The sequence below is a fragment of the Myxine glutinosa genome, chromosome 6 (genome assembly GCF_964187855.1).
Source record: "Myxine glutinosa chromosome 6, kmMyxGlut1.1, whole genome shotgun sequence".
Taxonomy (NCBI): domain Eukaryota; kingdom Metazoa; phylum Chordata; class Myxini; order Myxiniformes; family Myxinidae; genus Myxine; species Myxine glutinosa.
In genome coordinates this window covers 178,624,168-178,651,199 of record NC_136266.1, presented here as the reverse complement: position 1 = coordinate 178,651,199, position 27,032 = coordinate 178,624,168, and the positions used below count along the sequence as shown (strand labels likewise).

The 27,032-nt window shown below is 43.7% G+C and overlaps 1 protein-coding gene across 1 annotated transcript in view; it reads left to right on the top strand.

The window, feature by feature from the left end:
* Window positions 1-27,032, top strand: part of LOC137428984 (uncharacterized) — a 158,140-nt gene that overhangs the window by 571 nt on the left and 130,537 nt on the right. The gene's annotated exons all lie outside the window — the stretch shown is intronic.

Sequence of the window (27,032 nt, the reverse complement as noted above, 5' to 3'; positions counted from 1 at the left end):
TCATGGTTGGACATTTGGCGCGTAATACGTGTAATGAACTCAACCTGATACCTTGTAATAATGTACCTGATACCTTGTAATGAGGTATTTAATGGAGTAACCTTTTGGTATACGTAATACAATCGGAACATATACCGATCTGAATTATAACCAGTGAGGTAACTGAGGTACTTGATCTCATGGTTGGACATTTGGCGCGTAATACGTGTAATGAACTCAACCTGATACCTTGTAATAATGTACCTGATACCTTGTAATGAGGTATTTAATGGAGTAACCTTTTGGTATACGTAATACAATCGGAACATATACCGATCTGAATTATATAACCAGTGAGGTAACTGAGGTACTTGATCTCATGGTTGGACATTTTGGCGCGTAATACGTATAGTGAAGTAAACCTGAGGTATTTAATGGAGTAACCTTTACATATACGTAATACAATCCGAACATATACCGATCTGTATTATAACCAAGAGGGGAAAATGTTGATTCTCTAATATTGGGGTTGTTGTTGTTGTTGGGGGGGTGGGGGGGGGGGGGGTGATGGGACGGATTATAACGCCGTGATCATTAATTAATACTATGAGATATCACTATCACGATCATAGACAAAGTTATGGTAAGTTGTGATTATCATAGTATAGTAATTATGGCAGTGAGATTTGTCTTTGGGTTGTGGTCATGGTGACGAGTCTAATGTAGCAAATACAAAACTAATGACAGAATGGGTGATCGACAGTCTGATGTGTGTGACACGGACAGGATCAGACGGCAATCGCTCCGAGCGTCTTGGGCCTGTGTGTGTGTGTGTGTGTGTATGTATTTGTGTGTGTGTGTGTCTATGTGTGTGTGTGTGTGTGTATGTATTTGTGTGTGTGTGTGTGTGTGTATATGTGTATGTGTATGTGTGTGTATATGTCTGTGTGTGTCTATGTGTTTGTGTGTGTGTCCATGTGTGTGTGTGTATATATGTGTATGTGTGTGTGTGTGTAGGTGTGTGTGTGTGTGTGTGTGTGTGTGTGTGTGTGTGTGTGTGTGTATGTATGTGTGTGTGTATGTGGCACAAACTTTACATGGGACAAGTACAAACTTTACATCGGACAAGCGCAAACTTTACGTCTGACAAGCACAAATTTACATCGGACAAGCACAAACTTTTCGGACAAGTACAAACTTTACAAAGAATATAAAATTCAAGTGGATTGTTACATGTCTGTCTGCGTTCCTTTTTCTGTATGAGCTTCCATGTAGCACAGACATAATTGAGGCCTCATAATCGGTGTTTGTCCAGCATTGTGTGGATTATAATCTGTATGATCAGTTTGTCTGCCATGTTTGTACATGTCAGAAATCCATATTCCCTGACCACTCATCCATGTGAAGATCTGTACAACTAATTGTACCACAACAGTGTCACTTAATTATGATCATTGTTTATAATTGACAAATTATTATTATTATTATGATTATTACTAGCAACAGTACCTAGGGGCGGGGATTCAATTGGGAAGCCCAAATGAAAAGGTAAAATATCAGAAATTGAAGGTTTTTTTTAATTTTAAACGATTCATATAAACATCCGTTGAATCATATCACACGCAAATCATCAAAATCTAAACAGTACATGGCTAAACAGTACATGGACGATCACGTACCACGTACGTCTCGCGTCTCGCTCGCTCTCATGTTGTCCCGATAATGATCCTTCCGCAGGTTCACCGACGGAAACCTTGTTACGACTTTTACTTCCTCTAGACAGTCACGTTCGCTCATCTTTTCGGTGCACCGGCACGAGGCGAGAACGGCCCGTGCAGGGGCTGATCCGAGGATCTCACCAAACCGTCCGATCGGTAGTAGCGACGGTCGGTGTGTACAAAGGGCAGGTACTTAATCAACGCGAGCTGATGACTCGCGCTTGCTGGGAATTCCTCGTTCGTGGGACACTGTCTCAAGCCCCAGTCCCCATCACGGGTGGGGCTCAGCGTTTACCCGACCCTGACGGCGAAGGGCAAGGTACACGCTGGCCCGTCCAGTGTAGCGCACGTGCGGCCCCGGACATCGAAGGGCATTAAACGTTCATTAAACATTCAATGTTCATTAAACATTAAACGTTCATTAAAGGATTACGAAACGAAAAACATTACGAAATTACGTTCACACCGTCACGTCAAACACTACCGTGAACACATACGTCGTCACAATGAGAACATCGTCACAATGAACGTTATGCGAACGCGAATGTTATCTGGGAGTCCAAACCTGAGAATGCTGGAGACCAAAGCTGAAATTGGAAAAACTAAATAGCCTCTTTTACTCCCAGGGGTCCCAGGATTACCCACCCAAAATATCTTTGTGATCAGTTCAGCAGTTTTTACGGTACCTTCGAACAGACAGACGGACATTTGGTGAATTATAGTAAGATAATTATTATAATATAATCAAATCCAGTACAACCGACAGCATTTGATTACATTTGGGAAAAATCGAGAGGCTTGGGACAAGGTGTTGATGTCTATACAGCTGGTCTCCAGCATTTTTTCCATATCAGGACAATGAGTTATCGTGCCGATCGAAAGTCTACACCCCCTTTCAAAATGTTCACCTTTGTTACCTTTTTGCCTGGAATTAAATTGCATTACATCAGACTTTTTCTCACCTATATTTACACATCGTAACCCACAACTTTCAAGTGAAAAACAAATTCTTCAAATTTCAGAAAATTAATTAAAAATACAAAACTAGAATATCTTGGTTGGATAAGTGTCCACCACCTGGGTTAATACAATATTTGCCCATTCTTCTGCACAAAACTGTTCAATCTCAGTCAAGTTGCATGGAGACCGTTGATGGACAACAATATTAAAGTCATGCCACAGATTTTCGATTGGATTTAGGTCGGGGCTCTGACTAGGCCACTCAAGGACATTTAGCTTTTTGTTCCTTAGCCACTCCAGTGTAGCTTTGGCTGTGTTCTTTGAGTCATTGTCATACTGAAAGGTGAACTTCCGTCCCACTTTCAGCTTCCTTGGAGAGGGCAGTAGGTTTTCCTCTCAGATTTTTCTCTATATTGGTCCATCCATTTTCCCTTTTATCATGACAAGTGCCCAAGTCCCTGCTGATGGGAAACATCCCCATAACATGATGCTGCCACCACCATGCTTCACAGTAGGGATGGTGTTCTTTTGGTGATGTGCTGTGTTGGGTTTGCGCCTAATGTAACGTTTTGCATTTTGGCAAAAAAGTTCATTCTCGGTTTCATCAGACCACAAAACCTTTTGTCACATGGCTTCAGAATCTCTGGACTGTTTTTTTTCAGATCTCAATCAGGACTCAAGGTGGCCATTTTTGAGTAGTGGCTTCCTTCTTGCCACCCTACCATACAGGCCAGACTTGTAGAGTGCTTGAGATGTTGTTGTCACATGCACACAATGACCAGTCTTTGCCATAAAGGCCCGTAGCTCTTTCAAAGTTACCATCGGCCTCTTGGTGGCCTCTCTGATTAGTCTCCCCCTTGCTTGGCCATCCAGTTTGGAGGGACGGCCTGATCTCGGCACTTGGTGGTACCATACACCTTCCACTTCTTAATGATTGTCTTGACTGTGCTCCAAGGGATATTCAAGGCCTTTGAAATATTTTAATACCCATCCCCTGTTCTGTGCCTTTCCACAACTTTATCCCAGAAGTCTTTTTGAAAGCTCCTTGGTGCTCATGGTTGAGTCTTTGCTGTGAAATGCACTATCCAGCAGAGGAAACTTACAGGAACAGCTGATGTTATTCTGAAATAATCAGAATCACTACAATTTAACACAGGTGGAGGCCAATTACCTTGGTGTGTGATTTTGAAGGTGATTCGTTACACCTGAGATAATTTACAATTTCTATTATAAGGGGGTGGACACTTATCCAACCAAGATAATCCAGTTTTGTATTTTTAATTAATTTTCTGAAATTTGTGGAATTTATTTTTCACTTGGACATTGTGGGTTATGACGTGTAAATAAAGATGGAAAATAAAGATGGAAAAGCATTTTAACTCCAGGTTATAAGGCAACAAAAGGTGAAAAATTGAAAGGGGGTGTACTCCTTCTATAGGCATTGTATGTGGTCCATCTCTTTATCCAACCTTGTACGTGGCATGTTCTCTGTAGGGTCCATCTTTTTATCCAATCATGTATGTGACATGTTCTCTGTAGAGTCCATCTCTTTATCCAACCTTGTACGTGACATGTTCTCTGTAGAGTCCATCTCTTTATCCAACCTTGTACGTGGCATGTTCTCTGTAGGGTCCATCTCTTTTATCCAATCATGCATGTGACATGTTCTCTGTAGAGTCCATCTCTTTATCCAACCTTATACGTGGCATGTTCTCTGTAGGGTCCATCTTTTTATCCAATCATTTATGTGACATGTTCTCTGTAGAGTCCATCTCTTTATCCAATCATGTATGTGACATGTTCTCTGTAGGGTCCATGTCTTTATCCAATTATGTATGTGACATGTTCTCTGTAGAGTCCATCTCTTTATCCAATCATGTATGGGACATGTTCTCTGTAGGGTCCATCTCTTTATCCAATCATGTACATGGCATGTTCTCTGTAGAGTCCATCTCTTTATCCAAATCATGTACGTGGCATGTTCTCTGTAGGGTCCATCTCTTTATCAAATCATGTATGTGACATGTTCTCTGTAGAGTCCATCTCTTTATCCAATCATGTATGTGACATGTTCTCTGTATGGTCCATCTCTTTATCCAATCATGTACGTGGCATGTTCTCTGTAGAGTCCATCTCTTTATCCAAATCATGTATGTGACATGTTCTCTGTATGGTCCATCTCTTTATCCAATCATGTACGTGGCATGTTCTCTGTAGAGTCCATCTCTTTATCCAATCATGTATGTGACATGTTCTCTGTAGGGTCCATCTCTTTATCCAATCATGTATGTGACATGTTCTCTGTAGGGTCCATCTCTTTATCCAATCATGTACGTGGCATGTTCTCTGTGGAGTCCATCTCTATCCAAATCATGTATGTGACATGTTCTCTGTAGGGTCCATCTCTTTATCCAATCATGTATGTGACATGTTCTCTGTAGGGTCCATCTCTTTATCCAATCATGTATGTGACATGTTCTCTGTCGGGTTTATCTCTTTATCCAAATCATGTACGTGGCATGTTCTCTGTAGGGTCCATCTCTTTATCCAATCATGTATGTGACATGTTCTCTGTAGGGTCCATCCCTTTATCCAATCATGTATGTGACATGTTCTCTCCAGAGTCCATCTCTTTATCCAAATCATGTATGTGACATGTTCTCTGTAGGGTCCATCTCTTTATCCAATCATGTATGTGACATGTTCTCTGTAGGGTCCATCTCTTTATCCAATCATGTATGTGACATGTTCTCTGTAGAGTCCATCTCTTTATCCAAATCATGTATGTGACATGTTCTCTGTAGGGTCCATCTCTTTATCCAATCATGTATGTGACATGTTCTCTGTAGGGTCCATCTCTTTATCCAATCATGTATGTGACATGTTCTCTGTAGAGTCCATCTCTTTATCCAAATCATGTATGTGACATGTTCTCTGTAGGGTCCATCTCTTTATCCAATCATGTATGTGACATGTTCTCTGTAGGGTCCATCTCTTTATCCAATCATGTATGTGACATGTTCTCTGTAGAGTCCATCTTTTTATCCAAATCATGTATGTGACATGTTCTCTGTAGGGTCCATCTCTTTATCCAATCATGTATGTGACATGTTCTCTGTCGGGTTTATCTCTATCCAACTATGTGAGTGGCATGTTCTCTATTGGGCGAATATTATAATTAGACAGACCCATGTTTTATCATACATGATATATAATGTTATAAAAGCATGAGAACAGACCATCACTGGTAACGGTAATCGAACATTGCTGTTCTGTGAGTGGTGCAATAAACATGTGTGTGTGCACTCTGTTGCACACCATTCTGGAATCCGTGAGGTGCGATTTCGGGAAAATGCTGTGAATCGCGTGGAGTTTGCGGAAATCTTTTGGCAAAAGCCCCCTGTTTGTGCTGCTGCCACACTCCACACATTTCCGTTCCTGCTTTTGTTCTTTCACCACCATGAGCTCGTTTTGATTTGTGGAAGAAACTCGGACATGCATATAGATCAGAAAGCTACCTGCAGGATAATAACGAGATGGGTCAATGGACCGATTACCCACCATAGTTTGGGCTTGTCCTCGTTTTTCACCGTCCACATGTCTCTTGTACAAATGTGACATTCAAAGCCTTCAATCAAAGTAACATAAACTTTCCTCTTGTTTGGAACTCCCTGGAAATCCTCTGCCCTCTTCATGTCCACACCACACTGTCACTGACCTGGAACCGTGACGTTCAGATTTAATTATCTCACTGAAGGCCTCACGGGATGGATTCCGTTCCATGTTTTACCAACTTATTCCTTCATTTGTAAAATGGCCTGTAAAGATTCGGGTAATGCCGCTGCTCAGATTTAACAGAGAAGTGTTTTGGGAACGACGTTGCTTCACGATGATGTTGTGCTACCTACGTCGGAAAATGTTCTCAATAACATGATTGATCAAAAACTTTAGTACGTACTACTTCCTCACTTGACGCTCAGCATTTAGAGGATAGGGGATGGATAAATCCCCTGGCTAGTATTCCTTGGGAAGGAAGATTTCTCCTTAAAAACACCACCACTAGATGGCATATCCAGCATGTGGTGTGTTTTGGGAAAGGCCTCAAGGTCAATGGCCATGTTTGTCTGACGTCAAGTCCTGTATTGCCTGTTGTTCCTGGCTGCTGGTGAGTAAGTTTTAGTGTAGGACAGCTCTCCCATTAGCCTTAGAAACTGAAGGAAAAAAACAAGAGGTTGTGTGGACCATAATTCTTTTTTGGCCCAGGTTCATGCAGCAACCTAGTGACGATCGTTGTTTGAGGCAGAAGTTGTCGACAGAGCGGCCGTACGAGTTACAATTGTTGTACAGGTGGACAAATGAGAGTGTTCACGGTGAGAAGGTTGATCTGCTATATACCAAAGATCTCCAGCAACGTTACCTGTTGTGTTGTACGCCATTGTTAATCAATACTCCTTTGGGTCCTCTCTTGTTGATGCCTTTCTACCTCGAGGTGAGGACCTGCACAGTACCAAGTGCGGTGCGTTACTCACCAGCAGAGGGCACCACACTTTATATGCAACAGGATTGTTGAGGAATGAAGCTTATTACAACAAACAAACAAAATCAATGAGTAAGTAAACAAGTACGATTGAACTTATTCAGGAGAATCAAGTCTCAATATTTGTTCTCTTGTTTGTTTTCTTCTACTGCAAGGGCTCTTACAACGTCGACTGTTTCCATGCATGGTGAAAGGGGCCCTACAGTGATTCTCATTGGCTGTTTCAAGCACAGTTCATTTGGGGTACTTCATTTCACACAATACAAAGAATGAAATGAATTAGCAAGTAATTTAGTCGCACGCTCGCCTCGCACAAACAAAAATACCATCGTCAACTACAGACTTGGCATTTAATATGGAATATATATTTTTCCTTGACTTGGGTTTACTTTCTGAACTCAGTATATCAATCTGGTGAGTTTCTTTTACCCTTCGGTGATGTCATTGTTGAAAGAACCATGTCACTGATTGTCTTTCGCAGCAAGAAGTCAATAACAGGATTATATCACAGGTGGCGTGACAAAATGTAAGGACAGGTACATTTGACGATTGGCTTCACAATCGGGTATATAGGGGTTGTTGCGTTCTGTATTAGTGGAAAACAACTGCTGCACGTCTACAAAAGTTATTGCCGCTTCCTCTGGAGATGGTCCGTCAACTCGACAATGCTGTTTGTCATGGAGAGGTGGCTTTACGAAATTCTGGCATGAAACAGCGTGCTATTGCTCGGCAATATGGCATCACTCAAGGTCAGGTGTCAAAGATCCTGAAACAAAATGCTCAGAGGGGTGTCCCTACTCCAATACCGAGGCCAGGACGTCCACACAGAACCACAAGGAGAGATGATCGCCAGCTGCACCTATTAGTCTGCAATGGCCGTACCAAGTCAACTAATCGGCTTAGGGATGAGTGGCAGCAACTGACAAATGTGCCTGTATCCAGAAGGCTAGTCAACCAACGACTGGTTCAAGCAGGCTATCGTGCCAGGCGTCCCATGAGAAAGCCATGCCTGACCAGACAACACAGCCAGTGCCGATTGCAGTGGGCCAGAGAGCACCGTCAATGGCAGCCAGGACACTGGAATCACTTGACCTTCAGTGACGAGTCTAGATTTCTGGTCTATCGTCAAGATGGCCGCGTCCGAGTGCGCAGACAAGTGCATGACGCCCACAACGAAGATTGTATAGTGCCAAGAGTCCAAGCTGGAGGTGGTGGGGTGACCGTTTTGGGCTGCTTTTCATGCAGGGGGCAAAACTGACCTGGTTGTTCTGAATGGAATCCTGAAGTACAGGGTCCTGGTTGTTCAAGTACAGGGTCATTCTGGAAGAAACATTGCTTCCATTTGCTCGTGCAGCCTTTCGAGGAAACTTTGTCTTCCAAGATGACAATGCACGGCCTCATCGTGCTCGCATGATCCAACACTTTCTTGCTGACCGTGGTGTAGAGCATATGGAGTGGTCTGCCATGTCCCCGGATATGAATCCGATAGAGAACTTGTGGGCAGAATTAACGTGTCACATCGACAACTTGGACCAGCAGCCTACCTCTGTGCGTGAATTGCAGCAGACATTTGTCACTGCATGGCAAGCGATTCCTGTCCAAACCTTGGCAAATCTCGTGAACAGCATGCCTCGACGTGTACGTGCTCTCCTGAATGCTCGCGGGGGTTACACGAAGTACTGAACTGTAATTTTACTGTCCGTAATCCCAGTCATAATTTAGCTTTTGTTTTTGTTGAAATTTTTTTTGGCTAATGTGCAAAATAAAGAGATAGTTCTGGAAAACGCACAGACGTTTAACACAGTACTGTCCGTGAATTGAGTTCGATATCAGTTTACATCACTTTCAAGGATCAATTTATTTGTTTCGAAATGTCAAATGTGGTTTTTGTTTCTTTTAAAGGTCACATTAACAAAATCTAGAATAATTTGAACATAATTCCAATGAACTTTTGGTTCTAAGTCATCTTGAAAAGTAAGTTCACCCCCACAAAAAAATATTCCATATTAAATGCCAAGTCTGTAAACACGCTACTATTATTGCCCATATACCCGTGTCGTCCATGCACCCTATTACGGCACATACATTGCTATTATCCATAGCTTTATTGATTCGTTATTCGGATATTTAATAATCACTTTTGTGCACATTATGGCTAAATTGCGTCAATGAAGGTGAATATGAAAAAAAAATGCAAACTATATTCCCCATGACTACTCGATCATATGTATGAAGTTTCGCATTGATCTGTTAAGCGGTTCTGGAGAAGAGGATTTTTTTACGTTTTTAAAAAAAATCCAATATGGCCACCAAACCACGTGAAGAATGACATCATACATTTAATTCTGCGCACAGTTTAACAACATCATAAATTTCCCTCACTGAAGGCCACGTCACCATGAAGGCTTCAGCACGCTGTATCACTTCACTTTCCGATCATGTCTAATAAATTTAAAAAATGAAAACCCGCTTTCGATTCCTACCAACCCGATCGTCACCTCCAACTTGCCACGTACGTGAAAATTACACCAGGTGGGTTGACTCAGCCTGCCATCTTTCCGAGGTCAGCAAAATGAGTACCAGCTTTCTGGGAAGAATGAGCCATTTGAGTGTCCTGCGTCGGAGTGGCCGCCCTTCCATGATTGTACACCCTAGTCAAGGAAAAGCTGCCTCAGCAGCCTAATGTGTCTGAATACGTGAACGGAATGACTCTTCTTCATCTTCTTCATCTTCAAGATGACCCTGAGGTGAGTGTGCAGACCTCTAGAGTCTGGGCTATCCTGCCATTCCTGGTTATGGTTAGTTATATAATGTTTTTTTTTATCACCACTTGCACACATCAATATATATTTGCACCGATACAATTTCACACCATGGGACCAAGTCATCATTGAGGTCCCTCCTATATGACGTCATGTTGATGTCACGTGACACACTCTCCCGGTCCCTCAAACACCCTCTCCCTCTTCTCCACCCACCATCCTCCCACCCCCACCCCCCGGCCACTCTTGCACTGGCGCTCAGCAGGACAGAACAGTTTTTGAAAAGACATCAGCACAGGCCAAGGACTCCTGAACCGACAAACGCTTTCTAATGAGACAACGGTTCCTGTGACCAAACTGTATATGCAAAATGTTACTCGAGCACAAGCCCAGGTGTCTAACTTGGGCCGGCTTCATGAACCATTTTTTAAACAGTCACTAAGGCTAGTGGAGTGGCTCGTACTTATATATCGAATGCAGGAGAATGACATAAGGAAGCACAAGTACGAACCTTTTCATGGATCACAAGAACGTTCGGAAACAGTACAGGGGATTTAAACCTGATGTTCCAACACAGCAAGTGATACTCGACTGGGAGAACATTAAACAAGCTAACTCTAACACTAACACTCACCCTGACACGAACCTGTGCTGCTGTTAATGTGCAAAGGTGTATGAGCACCAATCAACAGGTAATAAATCCTCAATATATCAAGCAGGTGTGGCAAACCTCCAGGAAAAACAATCACGAGTTATTTATTTTCTTTAATTATGATGAATCGCCTTGTTTTTGACGGAATGTTTTTTCACGTTGAAAGTAAAAATTATGGTAAATCGCTTTCTTTCCAGCGGCGCTCTTGGATCTGCCTGTTCGGTGTCCACATCTGAATGCTCAGCTCATGATGTCCTCCACCTCAGGTTTAAGCCTGTTCGGTGTCCACATCTGAATGCTCAGCTCATGATGTCCTCCACCTCAGGTTTAAGCCTGTTCGGTGTTCACATCTGAATGCTCAGCTCATGATGTCCTCCACCTCTGGTTTAAGCCTGTTCGGTGTTCACATCTGAATGCTCAGCTCATGATGTCCTCCACCTCAGGTTTAAGCCTGTTCGGTGTCCACATCTGAATGCTCAGCTCATGATGTCCTCCACCTCAGGTTTAAGCCTGTTCGGTGTTCACATCTGAATGCTCAGCTCATGATGTCCTCCACCTCTGGTTTAAGCCTGTTCGGTGTCCACATCTGAATGCTCAGCTCATGATGTCCTCCACCTCAGGTTTAAGCCTGTTCGGTGTTCACATCTGAATGCTCAGCTCATGATGTCCTCCACCTCAGGTTTAAGCCTGTTCGGTGTCCACATCTGAATGCTCAGCTCATGATGTCCTCCACCTCTGGTTTAAGCCTGTTCGGTGTCCACATCTGAATGCTCAGCTCATGATGTCCTCCACCTCAGGTTTAAGCCTGTTCGGTGTTCACATCTGAATGCTCAGCTCATGATGTCCTCCACCTCTGGTTTAAGCCTGTTCGGTGTCCACATCTGAATGCTCAGCTCATGATGTCCTCCACCTCTGGTTTAAGCCTGTTCGGTGTTCACATCTGAATGCTCAGCTCATGATGTCCTCCACCTCAGGTTTAAGCCTGTTCGGTGTCCACATCTGAATGCTCAGCTCATGATGTCCTCCACCTCAGGTTTAAGCCTGTTCGGTGTTCACATCTGAATGCTCAGCTCATGATGTCCTCCACCTCTGGTTTAAGCCTGTTCGGTGTTCACATCTGAATGCTCAGCTCATGATGTCCTCCACCTCTGGTTTAAGCCTGTTCGGTGTTCACATCTGAATGCTCAGCTCATGATGTCCTCCACCTCAGGTGTAAGCCTGTTCGGTGTCCACATCTGAATGCTCAGCTCATGATGTCCTCCACCTCCGGTTTAAGCCTGTTCGGTGTTCACATCTGAATGCTCAGCTCATGATGTCCTCCACCTCAGGTTTAAGTCTGTTCGGTGTCCACATCTGAATGCTCAGCTCATGATGTCCTCCACCTCAGGTTTAAGCCTGTTCGGTGTCCACATCTGAATGCTCAGCTCATGATGTCCTCCACCTCAGGTTTAAGCCTGTTCGGTGTTCACATCTGAATGCTCAGCTCATGATGTCCTCGACCTCAGGTTTAAGCCTGTTCGGTGTTCACATCTGAATGCTCAGCTCATGATGTCCTCCACCTCAGGTTTAAGCCTGTTCGGTGTTCACATCTGAATGCTCAGCTCATGATGTCCTCGACCTCAGGTTTAAGCCTGTTCGGTGTTCACATCTGAATGCTCAGCTCATGATGTCCTCCACCTCAGGTTTAAGCCTGTTTGGTGTTCACATCTGAATGCTCAGCTCATGATGTCCTCGACCTCAGGTTTAAGCCTGTTCGGTGTTCACATCTGAATGCTCAGCTCATGATGTCCTCGACCTCAGGTTTAAGCCTGTTTGGTGTTCACATCTGAATGCTCAGCTCATGATGTCCTCGACCTCAGGTTTAAGCCTGTTCGGTGTTCACATCTGAATGCTCAGCTCATGATGTCCTCCACCTCAGGTTTAAGCCTGTTTGGTGTTCACATCTGAATGCTCAGCTCATGATGTCCTCGACCTCAGGTTTAAGCCTGTTCGGTGTTCACATCTGAATGCTCAGCTCATGATGTCCTCGACCTCAGGTTTAAGCCTGTTCGGTGTTCACATCTGAATGCTCAGCTCATGATGTCCTCCACCTCAGGTTTAAGCCTGTTCGGTGTCCACATCTGAATGCTCAGCTCATGATGTCCTCCACCTCAGGTTTAAGCCTGTTTGGTGTTCACATCTGAATGCTCAGCTCATGATGTCCTCGACCTCAGGTTTAAGCCTGTTCGGTGTCCACATCTGAATGCTCAGCTCATGATGTCCTCCACCTCAGGTTTAAATACCAGATACCTTGTTGATTTGTCCACTGCTTCCTCATGTTCTTGTAATTAATATAGAAGTACATCGCTCTTTCTTAATGCTTCACCATAAGCCTTAGACTCAGTAAAACAAACAAACAAAACCTGTTGCTGAGCAGCTGAGATTGGCTCCAGTTAAAATACCAATAGCGAAGAATATTGGTGAGCACCAGCCACCATGTTTGGTTTGCGATACTATTGGTGACGGTGTTTGCAGCGTACGTGCGAGGTCGGTATACTATGCCCGAAGAAAGACCACTGGGCTGTTTCAGCCGACATGCCGCAGGGTCATCGCGGAAAGCTCCGGCGTTCGGCTGTTAGCTCGGGCAGGCGGAGAATGCCTCTTCGGTCTCCCCATGGGAGTGTGAAAGAGCCTTTTGTGGGACCATCTCAGCAACCCTTCTGGCTTCCCTTCATGTCCCGTTGTCCCATGCTGGGCCCGCCCCCAGGTGACAGGCCATTGTTGGGGCATCACGTGACTATCTGGCCTCATGCCGACGAACTTTGTTCTGGTTTTGATCCGGAGCAGCAGGGATTGCAGGGGGGGGGGGGGGGGTGTGCTTCTTTTAATGGGGTTTGGGCTTCGAGGAATGGGTGGGGAAAGTGTTTCTGGACGGAGGAGTGCTTTGGGACAGGAGGAGAGTGTCGGTCAAATTGGTGGACAGCAAAACCGTCTCGGGGATGAGGGGAGTCAATACAGACAGCAATCGTGTGTCGGTCGGATGGAGTGGTGATTGCAGACCTGAGATATGGCATCATGTTTGAATTTTCTTCCTTGGCATCACCACAGGTCCCATTGAACACCACTGTGTATTCAGGATGTGGAATATCGTTGAACTTAACAATTTAAGGCCCTATGGATCTAACTACTCAGGAGAGGCAGAAACAAAACCTGGGAAGGTTTCATGGAGGACAACAAATGGTCATGGTGTATGTAACACATGAAAGGGTAAGACCAAACATCCCATTGTGCACTTTGTAATTGAGTGTGCAAACTACCGATTCTATTTAATAACGAGTGGTGCACAAAGTGACCATCAAGTTTTGTTTGGAACATATGGAAGTTACACAAGTCTTTGGTCTCAAATAATTTATTTGTTAAAGGGAATTGGTTGAGTGTTGTTGAGTAAATCTGGTGTTTGTCCAGTTATATTTGTCAGAATGAAGCTTACATTCTCCTCTGTGCAGTGATGTCATAGGAGTCATGGAAAGTCCTTCACCTGTACGTACCAGCCTTGCTAAAAGCGTCAAAATGCGGAAATGTTCCAGAAACTTTCCAAATGGACATCTTGCTGTCCTAAGAACGTGTGCGGAATGCGATGTGCACAGATGATGCTCAGTTTCATGCAAATCACCCCCAACAAGGGCGAACAATGAACCAACTCACTGGAGAGGCCTCTCCTTTCACACTCGGCATTTGCACTTCGTGTGAACGCAACTCAATGTTGATTTATTCTCTGGTTCTTCGAGTTTCATTGAAGCAATACAAATGTTTCCAATATACTTTTATACTCTAGTAATCTCATTAAATGAAACACCCGTCGTTATCCATTCTGGATGCGGAATCGTGAATTTTGCCAAACTCATAGGTAGGACAACACTAAAGCATTGTTGTGAGTTTGACCACAAACAAGTCTGCTTCCATTGCACAACATAAGCACCTTTCCATAGAAGATCACCTGGATCATTAAAGTGTGATCAATTTGGGGACAGGATTCATTGGGTTATAAGAGCGAAGAGCTTCTTATAATAATATATGAAGAGCTTGTCTCCCAATGGTTATAATAGGGTCCCTACAGACGGGTTAATTTCCCTCAAATTACGGACAGAATGACTGTAATACCCAACACTACCAGTAGTGGCACTATACGACCATATTTACATAGAGAGAATTGGGGTCCTCCCCCACACATTAACCCATTGACAAGTAATTTTCTCCACCACTTAAAACCTTCCAGTTTACACCCCATGTACAACCACCAGTTTTCAAATTATTTTGTCAAGTGATTTAGGAGTGCACATATGTCAAACAAACAAACAAACGACCACACAAACACCACAAAGAAACATAGACAAACAAACACCCAAACACACACACACACACACACACGCACGCACACACACACACACACACACACACACACACACACACACACACACACACACACACACACACACACACACACACATCAAAACAAGGAAACTCCTCACTATCCACAAAAGTGCATCCCAAGAATGTATCTGCCGAGGAAAGAAGTAGGTGGCGGTCTGATGGAATTCAATCATGTGCACAGAGAGACTACTGTAGGATTGGCAGTGCACGTAAACAGCTCAACAGACTACTGAATACAATATGTGTACAAGCATGAACTGTTACATATTTATGGGAATGTATGTGCATTACTATTCAGGTCTTTGCTTATCAATGGGTAGTCGATTAAGGGTTGTTGTGGTTGGAGGGTCAGGAGCCCTTCTGGAAAAAGAGACCGGAAACGGAAGAAGAAAAGACACGAGGTCGAGAGAAGCGACGAGTATTCTTCTTCCTCGCCCCGCTCCGACGAGAGGTGGGATCGATATTGAGCCGTGTGGAAACGCGGCGTTCCCAAGCCCGTCTGGCGAGAGGAGTTACCGGGACGGGTACCTACCCGGTGGAGACGTCAAGCTGCCGTGGGGCCGTGCACCGACCCAGCGTCTGGCACCGTTCGCGGCACCGTCTACAAAGACGCGTACGGGTCGCACGTTGGGGCCTAACACGCGTTGCAAGCGGCGTGTGGCTTTTGCTTGCTTTACAGTACCCGCTTCGCGTGGCCAGGAGGGGGCTGCAGCCGTGGTGCCCGGTACGATACCTGCCCGGTGGAAAAACGTCCACCCGGGGTTCGTTCAACCGCCCGAGTGCGGCGAAGCCGACCAGCATCTTGGTCAGGAGGGGCCCAGAGACATTGTGAGGGACAGAGACCAAAGGGGGTCGTGAGTACAAAAGGGGACACACGTATGTAAGATGGCCATCTTAATCATCTAGGGGATTGATTGCTGAGTGTGAATTGTGGATGGGGGGATTGCTCGGGGAATATATCCTTGATTGTATCATTGAAATTGTATGGTATCATTACCATTGAAATATATCATTGAAAATCAGTTTTCTCTTGGGTGGAATTCCTAGGGATTGCGTTGCGAAAGCGCATATATAATACCACTTTCTGGCGAAGTTCCTCTCACGGTCCGGGGCTCACTGAGACCAGGTCGTCACCGAGGGGACCACGTAACAGAACACAACAAACCAGAAAAGGTGTCTCTCACTCACCTTGCAAAATAATTTCAATAACAGATGTGAATAGAAGGCATCATACATAGCCATATCGGCAGCCTCTTCTTCACTCCAATATGCACTCTCTCGCATACCACGCCCTCCCATGCGATAAATAAATAAATATATATTGTCATGTGTCTACCCTTTAGTGAACACCGTAGGGCCACACGGATGACCAAATGGGCTTTAACTCCAAGGCTTTCAATCCAATGGCGGACCTTCATTATACGCACGGCAGGGAGAGTGGGGGAAGAGCTGCGCGCGCTTACCTGTATGGGTCCACTGGCAGTCTTCCAACTTGATGATTATTAATTCAAAACCGACACAGGATTTAACTGTACAAAAATACCTGTTTTATTAAATAAATGCTAGTAATAAAATAATGCACGATAAAACTATACTTCCTGAATGGGACGTCCCCACACAGACCCATATACAGACAAAGGGGAAAAATAACTGGAAAATAAATATGTGTGTGTGTGGCACTTAGCTCTGAGCGGCTGTTGAACCTCGTCAGAAATTGTCCCAGATCGTCACAGGCCTCCACGTCATTGTGCAGGAATCACAGGCTGCACTGCCGCAAGTGGGAACTAGGCCTCGCTGTACAGGCCGCTTCTCTGGCCGCCAAGCGTGAAGTCAGCAGGCAGCGCCCATTCCACTCGCCCCCGCTTGTCCCTGTCAATCTTGTTCACCAACCCCGACGTGCCAAGGAAAAGAAAATGCGGCCATGCCTTCAATTGGAACCCTGCGCAAATAGAGCATGCAAATGTGTTCGCCTTCCAACAAAATCTCCAAGTCCAGCTCAAGAGGCACCGTATGTGTGACCATTCGCGATGGAGGCCAGCTCTGAGAGAGAAAAGCCACGAGAAACCAAAATGTCAGGGAGAGGACCGCTCGCCACCAAACCCAGAAAACGAGAGCGCCAAGAGACAAAATTTACGCCCTCCAACTCCTTTGTACTCAAGGCTCTGATGTCATCCTATGACGTCTGCGTGTCCGCTCCTATGAGCTAGTGCCATCTCATCGCTCTTGGTGTCCTGACCAATCACTGTTCGGGGGTGTGGCCTTACGGCTCTGCCTGCTTGATGTGGTGATGTCGCGGCTGGCAGTGCCAGCGGTATTGTTCAACGTCTTGTTCCGGTTGGTTTTATTTAGTGTTATAAATGCGCGATTTCTTTCTCGGTGTGTGTGCTGCTGGTGTCATAAGGAACAGAGGAAAAATAACAGAGGCCATTACATACAGAGGAAAAATAACAGAGGCCATTACATACAGACGATAAATTACCCATAATCTCTAACTAATTAACATAACCCCACCCCTCATGATGGGAACGAACATACGCGCTTACACGACATCCGGTCTAAACGAATTCTTACTTATGATACATGGGGTTTCTTCTTCTTCACGAAAGTCGGAGCGCACTACCGATACAATTCTACCTGGACTAAGGTAATCATTGCCTACCCCTACAAACGTAACAATCTATATATATATATATATATATATATATATTGTTGTGGATATGAGAATGGTTTTTTTGTTGTTGTTGTTGTGTAAATAGTTGTAAAAATATCGCCCTCCTTACTCCAGTGTTGTATAAAGGTCAAAGGGCGTTCCCGTAGTTAATTCCATAAAGCATACACGAAGGACACCATATATCCATGTGCAGTAGTTATATCCTTATTATGTGTATTAGGCTAAGTATTTGTCTTCCATTAATTTGACACTCCATTGCACTGCATTAAATAAAGTAGATCCCTCCGACATGGCATCTTCCAAGTGCCAGGTTTAGCCACTTTGCTGCATTTCATCTGCCGTCCACTTTGCTGCAATTGCCAACTGCATTTTGGGCGGTTTTCTTCATTGCCATTGCTGCCCTTTGGCTGGGGCTAGCGCGAATCGCCCCCAAAACCACCATTGGCCACGAGGCAAGGTCGGGGAAGAAGGGCGTGTCTCCACCTCGTCATAGAGGGGAGGAGTGAACCAGCCCTTGCCGACAAACCCAGAACGAGGGGTTGGCTTTAGAGGGCGGAAAGAGAGAACGTTTGGGGGAGGTTCGCAAAAGGGTCAAGGGTGGGGCTTATATAACCCGAGGCAGAGGCCCCCAGAGAGAGTCGAGGAGGGAGGAGATCAGAACACCGAAAAGCCTGGAAGTTGTTGTTGGACTAAGCAAGAGAGGAAGTTGTTGGACTGGGTTGGACTAAGAAAGAGAGAGGAGAGAACCCGTCACGCCAGACCCCCCACCAGCGCGTCCGCTCCACCAAGCAGCTCCGACCCGTGATCCCGCGCACACGACAGGATCGGTGGCATCGGCGGCCGTCGAGGTCCAGCCCGACGTCCCGTGCGGGATCAAGCTCCAGCCAGCTCCGTGCCTTCCTCCCCCTCCAGCCACCCACCTCCTTCCAGCCAATCCACTCTACAATTCCCCGTGTGAGTCCGTCTTTGTTTGTTCTGTCCAGGGAATAAGTTAAGCCTGTTAGATAAGCTAGTATTTTCACTGTGTCTCTGATTTCTTCTGTAAATTGTTTTATTATCCTTCCTTCTCCTTGGTTTCTTTGATTGTGTAAATAGTAGGAATAAATTTAGTAGCATTTCAAACCTTTTTGTCTTCTTCTTCTTCTTCTTCTTCACATCCGTGTCGCCTTTGTCTTTTCCCTATTGAATATCTGTGGCGCGATTCGGCCAACGTCCAGGAATCGGGTTAGTCGGGGTAACTGTTAGGGCCGCGGCGCTATCCGCTCGGCAAATCAACATCTTATCCGCGGTCCGTAACAATATATATATATATATATATATATATATATATATATATATTGTTGCGGACCTCGAGGTCGTCGACGTACTGAGGGGGGGTTAAGCCCTGCTCCCCCTCGAGCTTAGAGTCCACGAGGCCACCCCCACACTATACTCGTGGTGGACGGATTTCTGGGCAATTCCAGCCGCCGGACCCACAGCTAACGCGTGGAAGGGTTAACGGTCACAACCCGAGTACCTTCGACACACGCAGCCGTGAGAACGGGGGCTGAACCTCGCACAAGTCACGCTGGTCTTTAACGCCCGAGCGGTTGTGCGTCGTGTAACTGGTGCCGTTAACACTATGGAACCCGATCGAGCGGTTTTAACTCGTGCAATGCTAGGCCAATGGTGAAAGGACGAAGAAAGCCAGGTTGGAAACAAACCACAGGATTTATTCACAAATGTACAATAGTTATAGAAAAGGGACACAGTGGAGAACCTTAACGGCCTTACTTACGTTCCCGGACAAGGGCCCTCAGACTCGTTCTGGGAAGGGAAGGAAGAGGGGAATGCGCCCAAAGCGCGGCCGCTCGTGCAGTTTGCCCAAACGGGCTCGTTCGGCGGTCCCCCCCCCCCCCCCCCGAAGGCTGTTGACGGCAGGGGCGTTGATCACAGTCGTGCACGTAACAGGAATCCGAGGAGCGTGTCCCAAGGTCAGCGAGGCAAAGCGCACGTGCAGGGAGTCCAAGCAGAGGTCGTCAGGGCAGAGGGCGCGTTCAGAGTCCCGGGCCAGAGAGAGAATCCAGAGCCAGAGAGAGAGAGAACGGCCGTCCGGGCCGGGTTTTATAACCCCCACCCCCCCCGAATCCCACTCGAATGTTCCACGGGCCTCCACTGGCCGCCAGGGGTAACATGTCGTGACAGCCCCTTATTAGTCACTCCCTTTAGCTCTCATTGGCCGCCGTTATTGGCCACTCCCTTTAGCTCCCATTGGCTATTACTTACTGGCCACTCCCTTTAGCTCCCATTGGCTATTACTTACTGGCCACTCCCTTTAGCTCCCATTGGCTGTTCGCTGCTTACCAGCCACGCCCTCCAGCTCCTCCCTCTGGCCTGCTAGACCTGTCCTAGGCCCATGACATGGCATTCCAGGCTTCAATGAGGCTTACCCTTTCTCTACCTGCCTCAACGCATACTAACACTGGGAAGGAGACTATACTTCACATTTAATAAGAAACAACTAACGAAGCGAGGCTACATGTTGTGGTGCAACTAACTTTAGGGGGGTTGCCTTTATTTACAAAACCGCAACAAAAAATATATATATTTTGTATATATATATATGTATATATAAATATATATATATATATATATATATATATAATTTTATAAACAGGAATCAAATTCCTGCCAGGGGCTAAGTGTGAAAAAATTCTGACTCAATGCGGGGCTCGAACCACGGACCTCCATTGATTACGCGTCAACAGCCCATATATATATCTCTGCAGTGTCTATCTTGTCACTGAACTACTCCTTCAAACTTTTGTGAAATCGTACCAAACTTCTGGTATGCACCTATCTCTCCCATGTGTATGTCCTAAAGGTATTTGTTTTGAAATGTTTTGAAAAAAATCCTTTTTTTTTTCTTTTTTTTTTGAAAAGAATGTATTTTTGGTGAATGTATTTTTTGTACATGGTGGTGAATGTATTTTTTGTACATGGTGGTGAATGTATTTTTTTCAACTTAAATCTTCAACTTCAATTGTTTATAAAATGTAACATCACGTATATTACAAATACATTTGTGCAAAATAATTGTTTGTATTATGATTCGTGTAAACCATGACAACACAGCAACTCAGGTACCGTCATCTATCTATATGTCTACATATCTGGGCAGTGTCTGTGTTGTCACTGAACTACTCCCTCAAACTTTTGTTTCTGTGGCGGTGAAGTGTTTTTAATAACGTGGTGGTGCGGTGTTTTTAATAACGTGGTGGTGAATTGTTTTGAATCACGTGGTGGTGAGGTGTTTTGAATCACGTGGTGGTGAGGTGTTTTGAATCACGTGGTGGTGAGGTTTTGAATCACGTGGTGGTGAGGTATTTTGAATTATGTGGTGATGAGGTGTTTTGAATTACGTGGTGGGTGAGGTGTTTTGAATTACGTGGTGATGAGGTGTTTTGAATTACGTGGTGATGTGTTTTGAATTACGTGGTGGTGAGGTGTTTTGAATTACGTGGTGGTGCGGTGTTTTGAATTACGTGGTGGTGAGTTGTTTTGAATCACGTGGTGGTGAGGTATTTTGAATTATGTGGTGATGAGGTGTTTTGAATTACGTGGTGGTGAGGTGTTTTGAATTACTTGGTGGTGAGGTGTTTTGAATTACATGGTGGTGAGGTGTTTTGAATTACGTGGTGGTGAGGTGTTTTGAATTACATGGTGCTGAGGTGTTTTGAATTACTTGGTGGTGAGGCGTTTTGAATTACATGGTGGTGAGGTGTTTTGAATTACGTGGTGGTGAGGTGTTTTGAATTACGTGGTGGGTGAGGTGTTTTGAATTACGTGGTGATGAGGTGTTTTGAATTACATGGTGGTGAGGTGTTTTGAATTACATTGTGCTGAGGTGTTTTGAATTACATGGTGCTGAGGTGTTTTGAATTACTTGGTGGTGAGGTGTTTTGAATTACATGGTGGTGAGGTGTTTTGAATTACGTGGTGGTGAGGTGTTTTGAATTACGTGGTGGGTGAGGTGTTTTGAATTACGTGGTGATGAGGTGTTTTGAATTACGTGGTGGTGAGGTGTTTTGAATTACTTGGTGGTTGGTGTTTGAATTACGTGGTGGTGAGGTGTTTTGAATTACATGGTGCTGAGGTGTTTTGAATTACTTGGTGGTGAGGTGTTTTGAATTACATGGTGGTGAGGTGTTTTGAATTATGTGGTGGTGAGGTGTTTTGAATTATATGGTGGGTGAGGTGTTTTGAATTACGTGGTGATGAGGTGTTTTGAATTACGTGGTGGTGAGGTGTTTTGAATTACTTGGTGGTTGGTGTTTGAATTACGTGGTGGTGAGGTGTTTTGAATTACTTGGTGGTTGGTGTTTGAATTACGTGGTGGTGAGGTGTTTTGAATTACTTGGTGGTTGGTGTTTGAATTACGTGGTGGTGAGGTGTTTTGAATTATGTGGTGATGAGGTGTTTTGAATTACATGGTGATGAGGTGTTTTGAATTACATGGTGCTGAGGTGTTTTGAATTACTTGGTGCTGAGGTGTTTTGAATTACATGGTGGTGAGGTGTTTTGAATTACGTGGTGGTTAGGTGTTTTGGATCACGTGGTGGTGAGATATTTTGAATTACGTGGTGGTTAGGTGTTTTGCATCACGTGGTGGTGAGATATTTTGAATTACTTGGTGGTGAGGTGTTTTGAATTACTTGGTGGTGAGGTGTTTTGAATTACTTGGTGATGAGGTGTTTTGAATTACATGGTGATGAGGTGTTTTGAATTACTTCGTGGTGAGGTGTTTTGAATTACTTGGTGCTGAGGTGTTTTGAATTACTTGGTGGTGAGGTGTTTTGAATTACTTGGTGGTGAGGTGTTTTGAATTACTTGGTGGTGAGGTGTTTTGAATTACTTGGTGGTGAGGTGTTTTGAATTACTTGGTGGTGAGGTGTTTTGAATTACTTGGTGGTGAGGTGTTTTGAATTACTTGGTGGTGAGGTGTTTTGAATTACGTGGTGGTGAGGTGTTTTGAATTACTTGGTGGTGAGGTGTTTTGAATTACTTGGTGGTGAGGTGTTTTGAATTACTTGGTGGTGAGGTGTTTTGAATTACTTGGTGGTGAGGTGTTTTGAATTACTTGGTGGTGAGGTGTTTTGAATTACTTGGTGGTGAGGTGTTTTGAATTACTTGGTGGTGAGGTGTTTTGAATTACTTGGTGGTGAGGTGTTTTGAATTACGTTGTGGTGAGGTGTTTTGAATTACTTGGTGGTGAGGTGTTTTGAATTACGTGGTGCTGAGGTGTTTTGAATTACGTGGTGGTGAGGTGTTTTGAATTACTTGGTGGTGAGGTGTTTTGAATTACTTGGTGCTGAGGTGTTTTGAATTACGTGGTGGTGAAGTGTTTTGAATTACGTGGTGGTGAGGTGTTTTGAATTACGTGGTGGTGAGGTATTTTGAATTACGTGGTGGTTAGGTGTTTTCAATTACGTGGTGCTGAGGTGTTTTGAATTACGTGGTGGTGAGGTGTTTTGAATTACGTGGTGCTGAGGTGTTTTGAATTACGTGGTGGTGAGGTGTTTTGAATTACGTGGTGGTGAGGTGTTTTGAATTACTTGGTGGTGAGGTGTTTTGAATTACGTGGTGCTGAGGTGTTTTGAATTACGTGGTGGTGAGGTGTTTTGAATTACGTGGTGGTGAGGTGTTTTGAATTACTTGGTGGTGAGGTGTTTTGAATTACGTGGTGCTGAGGTGTTTTGAATTACGTGGTGGTGAGGTGTTTTGAATTACGTGGTGGTTAGGTGTTTTCAATTACGTGGTGCTGAGGTGTTTTGAATCACGTGGTGGTGAGGTGTAATCGTCCCAAACTTCCAGTCTGCACCTACCCCTCCCGTATGTATGTGCTGAGGAGTTCTTTTTTGAATGTTTTTGATTTTTTAAACCTAAATCTTCAACCTAAATTGTTTATAAAAATGTAACATCATTTAACATTTTCAAGTATTTTGGTCGGTTGCGTTTGTGGTTCTGTCTGTCTGTCTGTTTGTCTGTTTGTTTGTCACGGGCCTACAGGTAACAATTTTCAACCGATCTTCACGAAACGTCACCAAATGGTAGAGTTGGTCACAAGCAAGAAGCCTATTGTTTTTGGCGTCAAAAGGTCAAAAGGTCAACATCAGCCAAAGGTCACCAACTTTGCTAAATTTCTAAAATCCTCAATTTTCATCTGATTGACCTGAAATTTGAAGAGGATTTGCATATCTGGTCACTGAAGTCAACCACCATGTATTTTTAAGGTCAACATCGGCCAAAATCACTAACTTTGCTAAATTTCTAAAATCCTCAATTTTCATCCGATTGACCTGAAATTTGAAGAGGATTTGCATATCTGGTCACTGAATTCAACGACCAAGTATTTTTGAGGTCAACATTGGCCAAAAGGTCAACATAGGCCAAATTTCTAAAACCCTCAATTTTCATCCAAATGTCTTGATTTGAAGAGCACTTGCATATCTGGTCACTGAATTCAACCACCAAGTATTTTTGAGGTCAACATAGGCCAAAAGGTCAACATAGACCAAATTTCTAAAATCCTCAATTTTCATCCAATTGACTTGAAATTTGAAGAGGACTTGCACATCTGGTCACTGAAGTCAACCACCTAGTATTTTTGAGGTCAACATAGACCAAGAGGTCAACATAGGCCAAATTTCTAAAATCCTCAATTTTCATCCAATTGACTTGGAATTTGAAGAGGACTTGCACATCTGGTCACTGAATTCAGCCACCAAGTATTTTTGAGGTCAACATAGGCCAAAAGGTCAACTTAGGCCAAAATTCTAAAATCCTCAATTTTCATCCAATTGACTTGAAATTTGAAGAGGACTTGCATATCTGGTCACTGAATTCAACCACCAAGTATTTTTGAGGTCAACATAGGCCAAAAGGTCACAATTTTCAACCGATCTTCACGAAATGTCACCAAATGGTGGAGTTGGTCAAAAGCAAGAAGCCTATTGTTTTTGGGGTCAAAAGGTCAACATCAGCCAAAGGTCACCAACTTTGCTAAATTTCTAAAATCCTCAATTTTCATCTGATTGACCTGAAATTTGAAGAGGATTTGCATATCTGGTCACTGAATTCAACCACCAAGTATTTTTGAGGTCAACATAGACCAAAAGGTCAACATGGGCCAAATTTCTAAAATCCTCAATTTTCATCCAATTGTCTTGAAATTTGAAGAGGACTTGCATATCTGGTCACTGAATTCAACCACATAGTATTTTTGAGGTCACCATAGACCAAAGGTCAACATGGGCCAAATTTCTAAAATCCTCAATTTTCATCCAATTGACTTGAAATTTGAAGAGGACTTAAATATCTGGTCAATGAAGTCAACCACCAAGTGTTTTTGAGGTCAACTTAGGCCAAAAGGTCAACTTAGGCCAAAATTCTAAAATCCTCAATTTTCATCCAATTGACTTGAAATTTGAAGAGGACTTGCATATCTGGTCACTGAATTCAACCACCAAGTATTTTTGAGGTCAACATAGGCTAAAAGGTCAACATAGGCTAAAAGGTCAACATAGGCCACATTTCTAAAATCCTCAATTTTCATCCAATTGACGTGAAATTTGAAGAGGACTTGCACATCTGGTCACTGAATTCAACCACCAAGTATTTTTGAGGTCAACATAGGTCAAAAGGTCAACATAGGCCAAGTTTCAAAAATCAATTTTCATCCCATTGAATTGAAAATTGAACAGCATTTGCACATTGAGTCACTAAATAGGGAAATCAACTATTTTTGAGGTCTAAAGGTCAAAGGTAAACTCAAGGTCAACCTTCCAAAATCATCATTTTTAATCTGAAAAATCGTCACTTTTCTTCCTATTGACCTGAGCTTTCTTTGATCAAGATTGTCAATTTTAATCTTGATGAAATGGACAATTTGCGGTATCAATGGAATTATTTTTCTTGGGGGGGGAGAGGTGGGGTGGGGGGCGGATTTTGCAAGTATCGTGCTCCGCATGACGTCTTCTTTTTACTTGCAAAATCGAAGATTTTTCACGTATATTGGTCAGTTCCGTTTGTGGTTCTGTCTGTTTGGCTGTCTGTTTGTCTGTTTGTCACTGGCCTACAGGTCACAATTCTAAACCGATCGTCACGAAACTTCACCAAGTTGTATAAGTCCACCCAATTGAGAAGCCTATTGATTTTGAGGTCAAAGGTCATCTGGAGGTCAAATTTCTAAAATCGCCATTTAAAATCCGATGGACTTGAAAATTGAATAGCATTTGTATATCAAGTCAATAAATTGGGAAATGAACTATTTGAGGTCAAAATGTCAAAGGTCAACTTAAGGTCAAATTTTAAAAATCATCAATTTTCATCTAAAAAGCCGTCAATTCTCAACCGGTTGACTTGAAAATTGAACAGCATTTGCACATTGAGTCACTAAATAGGAAAACCAACTGTTTTTGAAGTCAAAAGGTCAAAGGTCAACTGAAGGTCAAACTTCTGAAATCATCAATTTTCATCTGAAAAAACCATCAATTTTCGACTTGAAAATTGAACACCATTTGCAGATTGAGTCACTAAATTGGGAAGCTAACTATTTTTGAGGTCAAAGGTCAACTCAGGGTAAAACTTCGAAAATCATCAATTTTCATCTGAAAACACATCAATTTTCATCATATTGACTTGAAAATTGAACAGCATTTGTAGAGTGCCTCACTGAATTGAGAAATCAACTATTTTAAGGTTAAAGGTCAACTAAAGGTTAAACTTCTGAAATCATCATTTTTCATCTGAAAAATCGTCACTTTTCATCCTATTGACCTGAGCTTTGATCAAGATCGTCAATTTTAATTTTGATTTAATGGACAATTTGCGGTATCAATGAAAACCTTTGGGGGGAGGGGGGATTTTGCAAGTATCGTGCTCTGCATGACGTCTTCTTGTTTGTTTGTTTGTTTGTTTGTTTGTCCAGGCAATATCTCAGCCATCCTTTGAGCTAGGAAGCTGAAATTTGGGCACAATAGTGAGCAAGTGCTTTGGCAAAAACTTTCTTTTTTCTTTTTTGATTAATCAATTAATTGATTAGTTACTTAATTATTATCGATTAATTAAGCACTTATTTATTTATTACACTTGATAACCCTGGTGTTGGGCTAGCGGCTAGGGTGCCGACTTAGGATAAAATAAAAATTACCAAGGATCCTGGGTTCGAATCCCGGTCGATTGCTGAATTAACGCCAGGGGGGTTGACTCAGCCTGTCATCCTTCCGAGGTCGGCAAATTGAGTACCAGTTCACTGGTAATTCCCTGCTTGTCGTTAAAGGCGGCAAAAAGGGTTGGCGTCAGG